At 36.7% G+C, this 13,969-nt stretch overlaps 1 pseudogene; it reads left to right on the top strand.

Moving 5' to 3' along the window:
• The first annotated feature begins 3,886 nt into the window (after positions 1-3,886).
• LOC114104674 (vasculin-like protein 1) lies at positions 3,887-6,214 on the top strand (annotated as a pseudogene).
• The last annotated feature ends 7,755 nt before the right edge of the window (positions 6,215-13,969 follow it).

Consider the following 13,969-nt stretch of genomic DNA (forward strand, 5'->3'; position numbering starts at 1 on the left):
TATCTGGCTCACAGGGTTAATGTAAGAATAATATGAAATAAAGTACACAGATGAAATTACTGAATCATAACAGTGCCCTTCTTTTCCAGCTGATCCATTTCATAGCAAAAATGGATTATTCCCATAATCTAATGAATTTGTGTTTTTCCATGAACACTATACACATTGCCCTTTTGTTCCTTCTTTATAATTCATATCATGCATTTGTGAGACCACATATGCTGGCAAATGTTGTAATATCAAGGGCCAAAGTTTGCTTCTGCTATTAGTAGGCTGGGAGCCTAACAATGGTAAAAGCTAAATCAATTTTGGTGAGGAGTAGTATCATATAGAGCCCTTGAATGATCTCTCTCCCCAACACCACAGTCATTTCAAACACTAGCACATTGAACAGACAACAAGGTAGCCAGAGAAAGAGGCTAAATATCACTATCAGAGACATCTTAATTATTGAGCATTCCCTCTAGCAGACATTTTCATGAGAAAAAAAAATATCCTCATACAATGTCCCATCCTGAGAGGCCTATACAAATAGACTTTTTTCTGGACCCTCCTTACCACCAATCTTCCAATTTTATTCTTTCCAAATCCCTGGTGACTGATATGGAGTACCCTGCTTGAGTATAATTCTGTACCTCAGATCATCTCTCTTTCCACACAAAATTAAAAAACAAGATACACCATTTAAAGTTCTGCCCCTTGAGTACATTGACTTTGCACTTACAGCTGATTCCACACTACCCAGGCAGAAATCCATGAGACAGGAACACACTCTTTCCTCTCCATAAACTGGCTGCAGGAAGGGTGGCCATATAAGTTATTCTCTACTGGGACATTTTTGACAATGAAAAGAAGTGTCATCAATGATTATGCTGGACAACAAGTATAAACTAGTACTACCTAAGACAAACCTATTATCTGGTTATTCTAGTCTCATGAAACTCCTGTGACACCTGAGTAGATTGAAGAAAAGTCATCAAAATTATAAATAATAAAAAATGTGGAAGTCTGAACAGTTGCTTCTGCAATTTAATGATGCCCTACAGACCAGGTGTCATATTTATCATTTCCACTGTTGTCATTTATGTTCATTTTTACTATGATTCAGTGAATCATATACCAACTAGTCCAAGATGGGTATGTCAGATGGAAAAATCACTTGACCTCCCATTGTCTCTATTCTATTAGAGTCTAATAAGAAAAAAAAAAAGCAAGAATTACTTTTCACAAAGAAAACCTTAAAGTTCTATGTTGTTATTCTCCTTTCATGGTTTGTCATAGATCCTATACTGCTACAGATACTTCTAACAAATTGGAGCCTTATGGGCCATAATGCTCAAGTGATAGGAAAGCTTGGGCTGGATCTTTTTCATGCTTTACGTCCTACTCAAAATTGTCAGCCTTTCAAGTTATATAGTATGTGATATATGTTGTTTTCAAAACACAGAGAAATCCAAGAAGCATTGCACATCATTTTTTGTATAGGACAACATAAGAAACAACAACTTGCCAACAACTTCTACTCTCCCAGTATGCCTCAAACTACCCCTAGAAATGCCATCACAGTCCACAGACTTTTACAGTATTTATGTTCCACCCTATGACTTTTTACTCCATGTTAATCAAATCCTGTTGCATTAAGTCTTCAATGCCTGGACAGTCATGAATGTCCTCTGGAATATAAAAATGATCAAGTACCCTCAGGACCATATTAGGACAAACGGCAGGATAGTTGATATAATCCTAAAGCAAAACATTAAAAACTGGTATTGTTTGTATACTTTACAATCAAACTGCTTCTGATTTTTATTGTGGATTGGAATTAGGAAAAAAAAGCATCTGCCAGATCAATAGATATATACAAATGCCATGGGCTACATTATTTGCTCCAAGAAGGTTACATCTGCAAATACATCTGCAACTGGCAACACTACCTGATTGAGTTTGAAATATTCCAATTTAACACCCCATAATCCATTTAGCTTTTTACCAGCCAAATAATGAGTTAAATGGGGAAGTGTTAGGACACATTTCACTGTATCTCTCAAGTCTTCCATGTTAACACTAATCTCCCCATTTCACCCATAGTACTTACTACATTGTTAGGAACAAAGAAGAAGGAGTATAGTTCCAGGGGCCTCCTTCCACTTGTCCCTTCCCACTACAGCTTTCATTCAACTGATGAAGGAATCACTGTGGAATCCTGCCAATTAGTAGGTACAACTATTCTTACCATACATTCTGGGACTAGGGAAATTACCACATGATAGATCCACAAGATCCACTGTTAGATGAATAAGAACCAAATTTCCATCTCTAATATGACTTCTATAAGCATTAATTAATAAACTATAAAGGCTTTTAAATTCATAACCACTATCTAGTAACCCACAGAAAGCCTGGGTATTTTCCTTCCCCATCCCACCCTACACTGTATCCCTAGTAAATTTTTTCAGGACCCTCTAGAGAAAGTTTCAGGAAATTTGGTGATGCACATATATGGCCACATTACAAGGTCCTCCCTTATAGGGATCTGGTATCCCCCAGTTGAGGGACTCCAGATCTGAAAATTGAATAAGAGACTATGAATTCCACTATGATAATTTGAATTAAGTTCAGTGAACCTAGAATTTTTTTAAACTCAAACAGCACTGTAACGGATTGTTCATCCATTTTTTTCTAGAGTCCTGTGACCAACTAATGATCCAAACAGAACACTACTGGTCAAATATCCTGATTATCACTCCATCCTAGTTCAGAAAGAACTACTTTATGGGGACTAGTCACCTCTGCTGGGCCAAGAAGTTGGGGACATGTCCTCAGATGCCACATCTCTTCCTTGGCAATAGCCTCACTACCACCCAATTGGTAGATTCATGTGATCTTTTAATAATTGAATAATGTCAAAAAATGATCCAAAATTAAAAGTGACTTCTCTATCAAGCAATAGAAAATTTTTCATACCACCATCCAGTAGCTGAATTCAGTTTGGGACAGAAGTAAAACAAGTGAAACAGAAAACTGAAGATAAGAAAATCTCACTTTGAAACTATCTTTCTCCTTGACTACTCCTCACCCCCTATCTTTCTACTTGTTCAAATTTTGTTCTGAATTTATAAATAGTGAAGACCAAAGAAATAGAACACACATTTAGGAGCTTTATACTGAAAAATTGCCTTGAAACCTGCTATTCTGTGGGGGTGAAAGTATCAAGTTTCTGTCTGATTCTTTTCTAAAACAAGATTTCTTATATCTTCATATTTTAAAGATTAAGACAAATATGAACATATCTGCACATGTTGTGTAAGAGTAACAGCATTGGTGTTTTAAGAGCTTTGTTGAGTGGTTGTTTTGCCACTGGAGTTTACTATTCAGAAGATCTTTTCTAGAGTTTTAATATTATATTTTTGAACTATTACTTGAATGGCACTACTTGTCCATACATGAGGCCACCTGTCTTTCTTGCTATTACCTTGTTATAGTTTGCACTCACTGTGCAAATGTCCATGCATTACCTATTTAGGCAGCATCATGGTGCCATTATTCAAGGAAGTTGAATGAGGTGAACATAGACATAGTTCTTTTCCCTGAATCCGCTTTTCAAATGTGACAAATACTTTTATGTTTCCCACCCCTTTTGGAAGTGTGTGGTTTAGGGTAAGCTATTGAGGGGACTAAGAGTGAGAACCACATAAAGCAGGGCTTCTTTGTGTTTCATCACAAGGCATATTATCATCCAAACTATTTCAGCACCTTTTTAAACATGAAAATGTCATGGGATATCCAAGTAGTAGATTCAAGGAGTTCAGAAAACAGAGGTTATACTCTAGGATCTGGTCCATGAGGTTGGATGCCTCACCTTGCTGAAAACAGACAATGGGCCTAAATGTCATAGCATGACTTTGTTTCTGTTTGGCTAAATTTTGCAATACTCCAGCCAGTTAAGTCACCTCCAGCCCCCTTTGAAAAATGTGGAGAGCACCCACCCCAAAAAGAAGGTAGATTTGCTGTACCATATGCACCTCAGATAGAGGATTAATCTCCAGGATATATAAAGAACTCAAAAAATTAACACCAAAAAAAAATATAACCCAATAAATAAATAGGCTAAGGAACTGAACAGACACTTCAAAGAAGAAATACAATCAATCAACAAATATATGAAAAAATGTTCAACATCTTCAGCAATTAGAGAAACACTAATCAAAACTACTCTAAGATTTCATGTCACTCCAGTCAGAATGGCAATTATCAAGAATACAAGCAACAATAAATGTTGGTGATGATGTGGGGGAAAAGATACACTCATACATTGCTAGTATGATAAGCATACGGAGAGTCCTCAGAAAACTTGGAATGGAACCACCATTTGACCCAGCTATCCTACTCCTTGGTCTATACCCAAAGGACTTAAAATCAGCATTCGGCAATGATGCAGCCACATCAATGTTCACAGAAACTCAATTCACAATAGCTGAACTATGGAACCATCCTAGGTGCCCTTCAACAGATGAATGGATAAAGAAACTGTAGTATACACAGTGGAATATTACTCAGCTTAAAGAAGAATGAAATCATGGCATTTGCTGGTACATATATGGAACTTAAGAACATCATGCTAAGCAAAATAAAGTCAATCCCAAAGAACCAGAGGCCAAATGTTTTTCTCTGATATGTGGATGCTAATTCACAATAAGGTGGGGGTGCAGTGGGCCGCGGGGAGCAGGGGGCTAGGAAACAATAGAGGTACTTTGGGTAGACAGACAGGAGTGAAGAGAGGGGAAAGGGTATGGGAATAGGAAGGATAATAGAATGAATTGGTCATTATGACCCTATGTGCATATATGATTACACAACCTGTATAATCCTATATCATGTACAACCAGAAGAATGAGAAGTTATACTCCATTTATGTATGAGTGATAAAATGCTTTCTATTGTCATGTATAACTAATTAGAACAAATTTTTTTAAAAGAAGGTGTATTTGGAGTGAGCTATCCACACAATTTTTTTTAATAGCTTTTTTTAACAATGAGTCACTATGACCTACAGGAGATTCCTGGCACCAGCCCTCCCTGTTCCACCATAATTCTGTAGACTCTGGTATCTCTAAGGGAGCATATCCTGAAATCATAGGAAACCTTTCTAGTTGGCACAGTTCCTCCCAAAGTCATGATGGAATGAGCCAGAATAGTGGAGGTGGCACAGGGAACCATTGACACTAGAACGGTAGATTCCTTTCCTGAAAAGGCTGTGCCTTTCAGGAAAACCCCACCTACAGAGATTAGGGAAGAAAAGAAAGAAGACAAGGAGGAAAAGTTGCAGTTAAAAGAGGAAAAATTTCCTTCTTTGAAGACAGAAGCTGGCAAACAGAGTCAATCATACAGACCTATTGGGACCCCTTCTGGAGTATGGAAACAATCACATAGTGCAAAGCAACCCTCCAAGACATTAGTTTTCAAAAAAGTTTCTAAAGAGAATCCTGATGCTGCCTTCTCTGCTACATTCACCTCACCAAGATCTCACCATGCAAATGGGAACAAATCATCAACCATGATTCCAAGGGTCTATGCCTGTACCACCTCCTTCTAAGCCTGATGCACGGAAATCTAACAGACTGGAACCCAAATAAGAATCCCTTTCCTCTAGCCCAAAGTCTGCATTTACCAATCCAGTCTGCTACCAAAGCAGTGGTACTAGCTGATGGCATAGTTCTAAGCTTTTCCAAGGAGATTCCCTCCAATATCACCCCTCCAATTAAGATCAGCCTCTCTCATCTGATCACGTTGACCCACAAGACCACCAATAGGAAGAGTGAGTGCCTGAAGACTCAAGGATGACCAGAATGGAGACTTCTCAAAGAAAAGAGGCTGAGGCAAGCTGGAGGATTTAAAGGACAACAGCATATCTGAACCAAAAGAAAATGGACAAGAAGGCTGTCTTCAGAACTGTCTTTCTCTCCATCATGGAAGGGGTATTCTGTCATACTCTCTAAAAGCAGAGCACATGTTATTGAAAGCAATGGGATGGCAGGAATATCCTGAAAATGATGAGAATTGCTTTCCTCTCCCAGAGAATGTGTTTGCAAAGAATGGCTTCTTGCAAAGCTGCAGTTTCAGCCTGCTCTCCCCCTGGAGAAGTACCTATAAAGCAGAGTTTGATGTCTCAGACATAGAAACAAATGAAACATCAGATGACAATGCCCGGAAGTAGACATAATAAAAATGAACATAAATGACAACCATGAAAATGATAAATATGACACCTGGTCTAGAGGGTATCAGAGTAAATGCCACAGTAAATCTGACCCAGCAAACTTGTCTTGTATGTTTAGGGAATATACAAAGAAATTGTTCTTTTCCTTTACTTTTTCTTTTGTTGTTTAATACTTCATGTACAAGGAAAATAATCATGTCCCAAAGAAAGAGCAGTAGGTTTGTTTAGCTTTTGTTTTTGTTCTTCATTAGAGTTTATGTGATGGGAAAGATTTTTTCAATGCACCCACACAGTGTATATAGAGGAGGAGACACTGCAGCAACAGCTTCTACAACCAGTCCTTAGAGTACTCAACCCTGTGCTCAAGCAATCATTGTCAAAGACAAAGTGACTATTGAAGTTATAACTGTATTAAATTAATGCTAATAATTTGGATATTTTGTTTTATTTTGGGCTGCTTGGGTAACTTTAGTCCTTACAAAGCATAGTGGTTTGGTTTTTTTTTTCCTTTTCCTTTTTTGGGTATAGCTGTGAAATATTTGGTATAGGAGATGTTGTGTTATTCTTGCAGCCTTGATAATCAGGGTGCATTGTAAAATATAAACTTCTGTGAGATTTCAAATATTATTCTGACAACATTATCTATAAATTTAAAATATGTGGTTAGCATAAGTCTATTGAGGGGGAAAACTGCTGCATAAAATGACTAACCTGGAATAAATATTTTGCATCAGTTAAACAAACTCCATCCTATGGCTTCTTATGGTACTTAACATCCTCCTTGTCCTTAAGAGATAAGCCCAACTATCTGACCTCTATTTTTCCTTACCTATTCCCCACTTTGAAAATCCAAAGAAAATCCTTCTATACCTGACCACAAAGATTTTTGTTTCTTAATGTTTTGACAAAGGAATATTTTCTGGGCTCTTCTGGAAAGGAAAGGGTGAAGAGCAAATATGGACTGATTAACACAACATCTCCATGATACCAGAATATCAAGTGTAGCACACCCATCAGCTGTGTGAATAATCTTTGTGGGGGTGGGTAGTAGGTACTAGGGATTGAATACAGGGGTGGTCTACCACTGAGCTACTTCCCCTGCCCTTTTTCAATATTTTTTTTTATTTTGAAAGAAGATCTTACTAAGTTTTCTAGGCTGGCCTCAATCTTGTGGTCCTCCTTCCTCAAGCTCCCAAGCAGCTGGGATTATAGGAGTATATCACTAAGCCAGTAGGAAAATAATCTTTATGAAACATATACACAACCTCCTCTTTAACTTACAAATGACACTGGTTTTCCACTTACAGATTTAAAGAAGAGGTTCCTTTTGAAATAAGTTTTTTAATGTTTTTATGAAAGAAAAATATTAAATAATCTAGGTTGTAACTGGATATGGCAATAACCATAAAGATGACTATGATTGTACACATAAATAATCTTGGGGAAAAACACTAATTTAATTTAATCTTCTCACTTATGATTGAGGAGACCAATGCCAAGACTTTAATAATTCTTTAAGCATTCTTATAAATATTATTTTGGAAGATTCTGTATTATGATACATCTGTGACTAAAAACAGTAAGATATAATGGAAAGATCTTAGCTTAACTGTAGCTTGCCCTATGGTTTTCAAACTCCATTTAGTGTTAATATGATATTAAATGAGAGGAAGCAAATACTAAAACTAACCTAGACTTACTGTCTACATTTTATTAGAACTTGAAATATTATATTCAGAAAAATAAGTCTCAAACACATTAAAGCTTTGAGTTTCTAAGTGTGTTCCTCTTCTATCCAAAACTGCTCAGCACTAAAAAGTTGACTGTGGTAAACAGCATGTGGCTATCTGTCAAATGACATCAACAGACAGCAGTGATGCATTTTACAATGGGGAGCCCAAACCAGAAGTTTAGACAACTTCTTTTTTCCATAAACATTACAGACTTGGAGAAAAAGTAGAAACAGCAGCAACCACACTTCATAGAAGCCAGACATTAGAAACAAAAACTTCTAGCTTTGAGAAATGACCATTATCAAGCTGTCTGTCGAAACAACTTTTGCTGATGCTTCAGTTCTCTCCCAGTACTTTCATCTTTCCCCTAAGGTTCAGCAGCTTTCTACCCAGAGACCCAGCTAATAACCAGTTTGATAATGACTTAACGATAAGCTGCAGTGGGCACAACAAAGGAAATGAAGGTGAGTTTTTTAGAGTGGATGGGGATTTACATTCTAATTTATTCACAAACTAGAAATGTATGGGTGTTGAGTATGTGTTTTGGGAAAACTGGCATTTAAAACAAGGTCAACCCTGGAGTTATGTGTCTAGCACACTTTGGATATCATTCCTATATGACTGTCTAAGACTTTGCAACCTCCACGAAACAAGGAGGACAGATCCCCAAAAGACAGAAATTTAGCACCTCTATTGTGACAGGCTACTGTTATTCCTCCACTCATAGGGAAAAATTGAAGGAAGAAAGAAAGAAAGAAACACTGACAGAGACTGACTTTCTGTTTTGTTCTCTAAGGCTTTCATTTAGATCTGTCCAATGGCCAAATATACCAAGTCAACTTCTGTCAAGCCAAGTTCACAAAATGTAGTTTTCCCTTTGATGGAAGATTCTAAAAAAAAATGTTTTGCATACTTTTCTACAGTTTGGGGATTATTAGTTCCAAGCATATATTTTTGTGAAAGATCCCATGTGGGTTCTGAGGGTTGTTACCTATCTCACTCTCCTGGAAGACATATTTGCTCAGGAAAAATCCAAGTAAATGCTACATACTAAGCACTATTCTAGGCATTATATAAACAGTAGTTTTTTAAAAAAAAAAATCAAATCTATAATACAATGTGAGGTTATGATAAATTCTGTGGCGAAAACTAAAAAGCACAGTGAGAGAAGAGAGAAGACAAAGAGATGTGGACTGGTCAGGGAGATCTCCCTGAGGAAGTGACATTTGAATGCAATGATTTCAAAACTGAAATATCCTTAAAGAACAGTTAGTCAAACACATACATTTTTTCAAAACCCAATTGCTAAATAACTTTCTTACGGTGGTCCAGAGAGGATAACACGGCTCATAATTAGAAGTCAGCCTGATGCCTTCCTGACTAAAGCATTTTCAGTCTGGTTTCTGGGCTAACATTTGCCACATACTGAAGTACCTTCTTGGTTTTAGTGTTTTCTGGTGGGGAAAAAACTTTTTTAATTGACCTGGACTCCATACTTGATTTCATTAGAACTTGAAAATATTCTCTCTTATATAAGCACTAAACAGAAATAAAGCACAGTAGTTTAAATTCAAATTCTGCCCTCGCCAACCCGTGGCCCTGTTACTTAATTTTTCTATGCCAAAACAAAACAATAATAATAGAACTCAATACTCAGGGCAAACAGAAGTAATAAACTAAACATGCAAAGAACTTATACCAGTGATTTACACATATGAAGACCTCAATAAGGTCAGGCACTGTGGCACATGTCTATAATCCCAGTGGTTTATGAGGCTGAGGCTGAGGCAGGAGGATTGTGAGTTCAAAGCCAGCCACAGCATCTTAGTGAGGCCCTAAGCAACTCAGCAAGACCCTATCTCTAAATAAAATATTAAAGGCTGGGATATGGCCTTGGGTTCAATACCCAGCACACACACACACACACACACATACACACACAAAAAAAATACCTCAATAAATAGAAGGTATTACTGCGCTTTTTCAGAGTTACTTACATTTACACTATTGCCTATTATCCCAATTGTAAAAAAAAAAAAGAAAAAGAAAAAAAAGTTCGGTAATATTTTGAAGATTTGCTACCCTATTATTTATCTTGTTTACCTTAGTGTCCCCAAGCCCTACAGTACTGACAAAAATGCATGCTCAATATTTTTTAAGTTATTAATGACTTAAAATGCATAATTTCTGAAATCATTGGAAAGGAAAACAAAGCTGGTAAAAAATGTATACTATTAAAAACAACCATTGGACACTGACTTAAAGCTGTAATCTAGAACTTGATATTTGTTGTCACAAGGCAGAAGTTTGAGCCAGGTGCAGTAGTGCACACCTGTAATCAAAATGGCTTGGGCGCAAGTTCAAAGCCAACCTCAGCAACTTAGCAAGGCCCTAAGCAACTCAGTAAGATGATGCCTCAAAATAATATATATTTGTTTTTTTATAAAATATCCTCAACCCTTATATATAAATAAAGGGTTGGGATATTGCTCATTGGTTAAGTGACCCTGGGTTCAATTTCTGGTACCAAAAAAAAAGGGGGGGGAGAAGTTTGGGTAAGCAGTAACCTAACTTTATTTTATATAACCAGCAAAGTGTGCATGATCCCATACTTCCTGCCCATAACCACTTATTCTAAGAATTCAATTCAAGTAAGTTTATGTGATTGGTCTTAATTCATTCAACTAACATATTTTGGAAACTTCTAGGCCCTAGCACTGTGCTAGCCACTAATGGTGCCACAAAAATTGGAAACATAAACTATGTGGTAAATGTTACCACCAAGACAGAAAAGCTTGACTGCTGAGAGAGAAGGGGAAAGTTTCATAAAGGGGATTTTTGAGTTGGCTCTTAAATGATGTGGAGAAGTGTTCATGTAGAAGAAATGAAGAGAAATTTTAGGTTCAGTAAACCACACATGTGTAGACAGACAAATATGTAGAAAGATCTGAAGAATCTGGAAAGGGAAATGGAGCACTATGACATGAGTGTCAGATATCAGGGAAAATTATGTGGTGCTGTGTTGAGAAAAACAGGAGGAAGAAGTGACTTGTATGCCAAGCTAAGAATCATACATTTTTGTTCTATAGCTCCTAGGGAAACTCCAAGGGTGTGATATAATCATGAATAAATTGGGGAAAATTAACCCAGAAATAACATGGAAGATTAAAGATTGTACCTGGATCAGAAGTAGTTAGGCATAAATATAGTTAGAGCAATCTCTGTTGTTGTCTTCTTTTTTTTTTTTTAAGTCTCTGCCTATCTTCCTGACTCTGTGTATATATGATACTTTCATTATCACTCTTCCTCTCTTGTTGTCTCTGCTTATCTCAGTATTTGGTATACTGAGTCTTCAACATTTAATATAACATCAATTGTTTAGAATTGCTCAAGCTGGGCATGGAGGCACATGCTGAGGCAGGAGGATCGCAAATTCAAAGCAAGCCTCAGCAACTAAGTAACTCAGTGAGAGCCTATCTCTAAATAAAATACAAAACAGGGCTGGGGATGTGGTTCAATGGTCAATTGTCCCTGAGTTCAATCCCTAGTACCCAGAAGAAAGGAATTGCTCAAAAGAAGATATCATGTGGTGAAATGCACATTAAATTAAAAGTCAGCATCCCTACTATGACCCTAGCCAGCAGTGGATATGATGGAAAATCAATCAATCTCTCTAGAGCTCAGTTCCTCTTCTTTTTACAATAAAAGAATTGAACTAGATTTTATTTAATTCCACAAATATTTTCTGACCACCTATATTCTAGGTGCAAGGAATATAGTAACAAACAGAACTTTCCTGCCTTTATAGAACTTACATTGTAGTAGAAAAGATAGACAACAAAATTTAAATTAGAAAATATTTGTGAATGGGGGATGAATACGATAGAGAAAAATAAAGCAGGAAAGGGGATTAAGAAGAATGATAAGGTTACATTTTCATTAGGTACAGCCTTGCTGAGAAGGTAGCATTTGGGTGAAAGACCTGAAGGAGACAAGAGGCATACAGACTTTGGAAGACAAATTGAGACAAGTCCAAAGATCCTAAGAAGCATGCTTGGTATGATCCAGATAGAATAATGAGGCCTATGTGGCTGGAGTAGAGAAGAGATTGAGAATTGTAAGGGCTGAGCCTCAGAAAGATTGGATCTGATCCCAAAGCTTTAACATAGATGGCAATAAGGAGCGCCAGTGGGGGAGGGTATGGTCTGACTATGTTTTTAAAGTATTATTGACTGCTGATTTGAGGATAAACTACAGAGGGAAAAGAGGCAGTGGTACTAGTAAGACGGTTAATATTGAACCACAGTGGATGGCCATTTGTAAGTTGGCCTCATTCTGGATCTATCTTGACAGAATTTGCCTGAGAATGAGAGAAGAGAGGAATTAAGGATGACCCCAGGGTTTTAGGTGATCAGAACTGGAACAACAGAGACACATAAGGTCTTTTCTGACTCTGAGTTTCTGATTTGTAGAAGCTTTTTCACTTTCTTCATTTTGGAATGTTTTACTTATTTAGAAATAAGTTATTATATACTACCTCTTTTAAATTCTTTTCTCTCTTCAGATAGCTTTAAAATATAGTAAAATTCTTTTTATAAAATACTGAAATAAAAATGTCCATTTAAAAAAAAATTCAATCTTTTACAGTTACTTATGTTTTGAATGCTGAATTGTGCTGTGTTTCCATATTTCCTTTAGATGAGGCTGGTAGGTTCAGAACAATCTTGTCCTGAGAGGAAGACAGAAGAACCAGTTTCCACATGTGTTAAATACCTGTTGTTCAGAGTTGGGAAAAAAAAGATAACACATCTGTAGTATGAAATGTTGGTGTCCAAGGGCACAGGAGACTAACATCCTAAGGGTGGGCTTATGAGAGACATTCCCTATGAATTTGGGTGGTAAATGGTGGAAAGGAGAACCCACATAATACAAAAGCCATAAACAGAGGGTTGTTTCCCATGAATATGGGCCTGTTTAGGAAAACAGGCTGAACTGCATGCATCATTTGAATGGAGATGTGTCAGTGTATGTGCTAACACTTCTGGAAAAAGTGATTAGACAGTGTCTGGCCAGAAATGATGTCATAGACTCAATAAGCATCAACTTACTCAATTATCCAGTCTGCCATAATTGTTTATGTAAAGTTGGTTTATTCTGCCAGAATGTACTCCATTTCCAATACCAAGAGATTATTTGTTTGTTTTTCAAGGAAAGCAAAGCTTTTCATTTTTTCACTTTCCATGCAATTGGACTTTTAAAATATCTTAATTCATGTCAGTATTTGAAACTGAAATTTTATAAACCAATTTCATTTAAGTTCACATCCCACTTCATTTTTTATAAAAAATCTTATTGGTTTATATTAATGATAAAGAATAGATTTCATTGTGGCATATTCATATATGCATATAACATAATTTAATGGATTTCACACACCAGTACTTCCCCTTACGCACCTCTCCCCTCTTCAAGTCCTGATCCCCTTCCTCTACCCTAAAGGTCTCTCTTCTATTTTCTTTTTTATCAATATTTTGTTTGTGCATTATAATCAAACATAATTGTGGGAATCATTATTACATGTTCATATATGCACACAATAAAACAATATAATTTGACCAATATCATTCCCTAGTATTTTCCCTGTCACTCACCTCTTCCCTTCCCCTCGTCCCTTTCCTCTCTTCAATTGATCTCCCTCTTGGTTTTCATGAGACTTCCTCTACCTTTCATTTCCTTTTTCCTCTCTAGCTTCTACATGTGAGGGAAGACATATGATCCTTGACTTTATGAATTTGGCTTATTTCTCTTTTATTTTCATGAGATCCCCCACTTTTGTTTTGTTTTGTTCTTTTTTCTCTCTAGTTTCCATGTATGAGAGAAAACATATGACACTTGTCTGAGTTTGGTTTGTTTTGCTCAACATAAAGTTCTCCATTTCCATCCATTTATGCAAATGACACTATTTCTTTCTGTTTTATGTCTGAAACTCCATTGTGTATATATACCACATTTTCTTTAT

Source organism: Marmota flaviventris, chromosome 7 (genome assembly GCF_047511675.1).
Source record: "Marmota flaviventris isolate mMarFla1 chromosome 7, mMarFla1.hap1, whole genome shotgun sequence".
Lineage (NCBI taxonomy): Eukaryota > Metazoa > Chordata > Mammalia > Rodentia > Sciuridae > Marmota > Marmota flaviventris.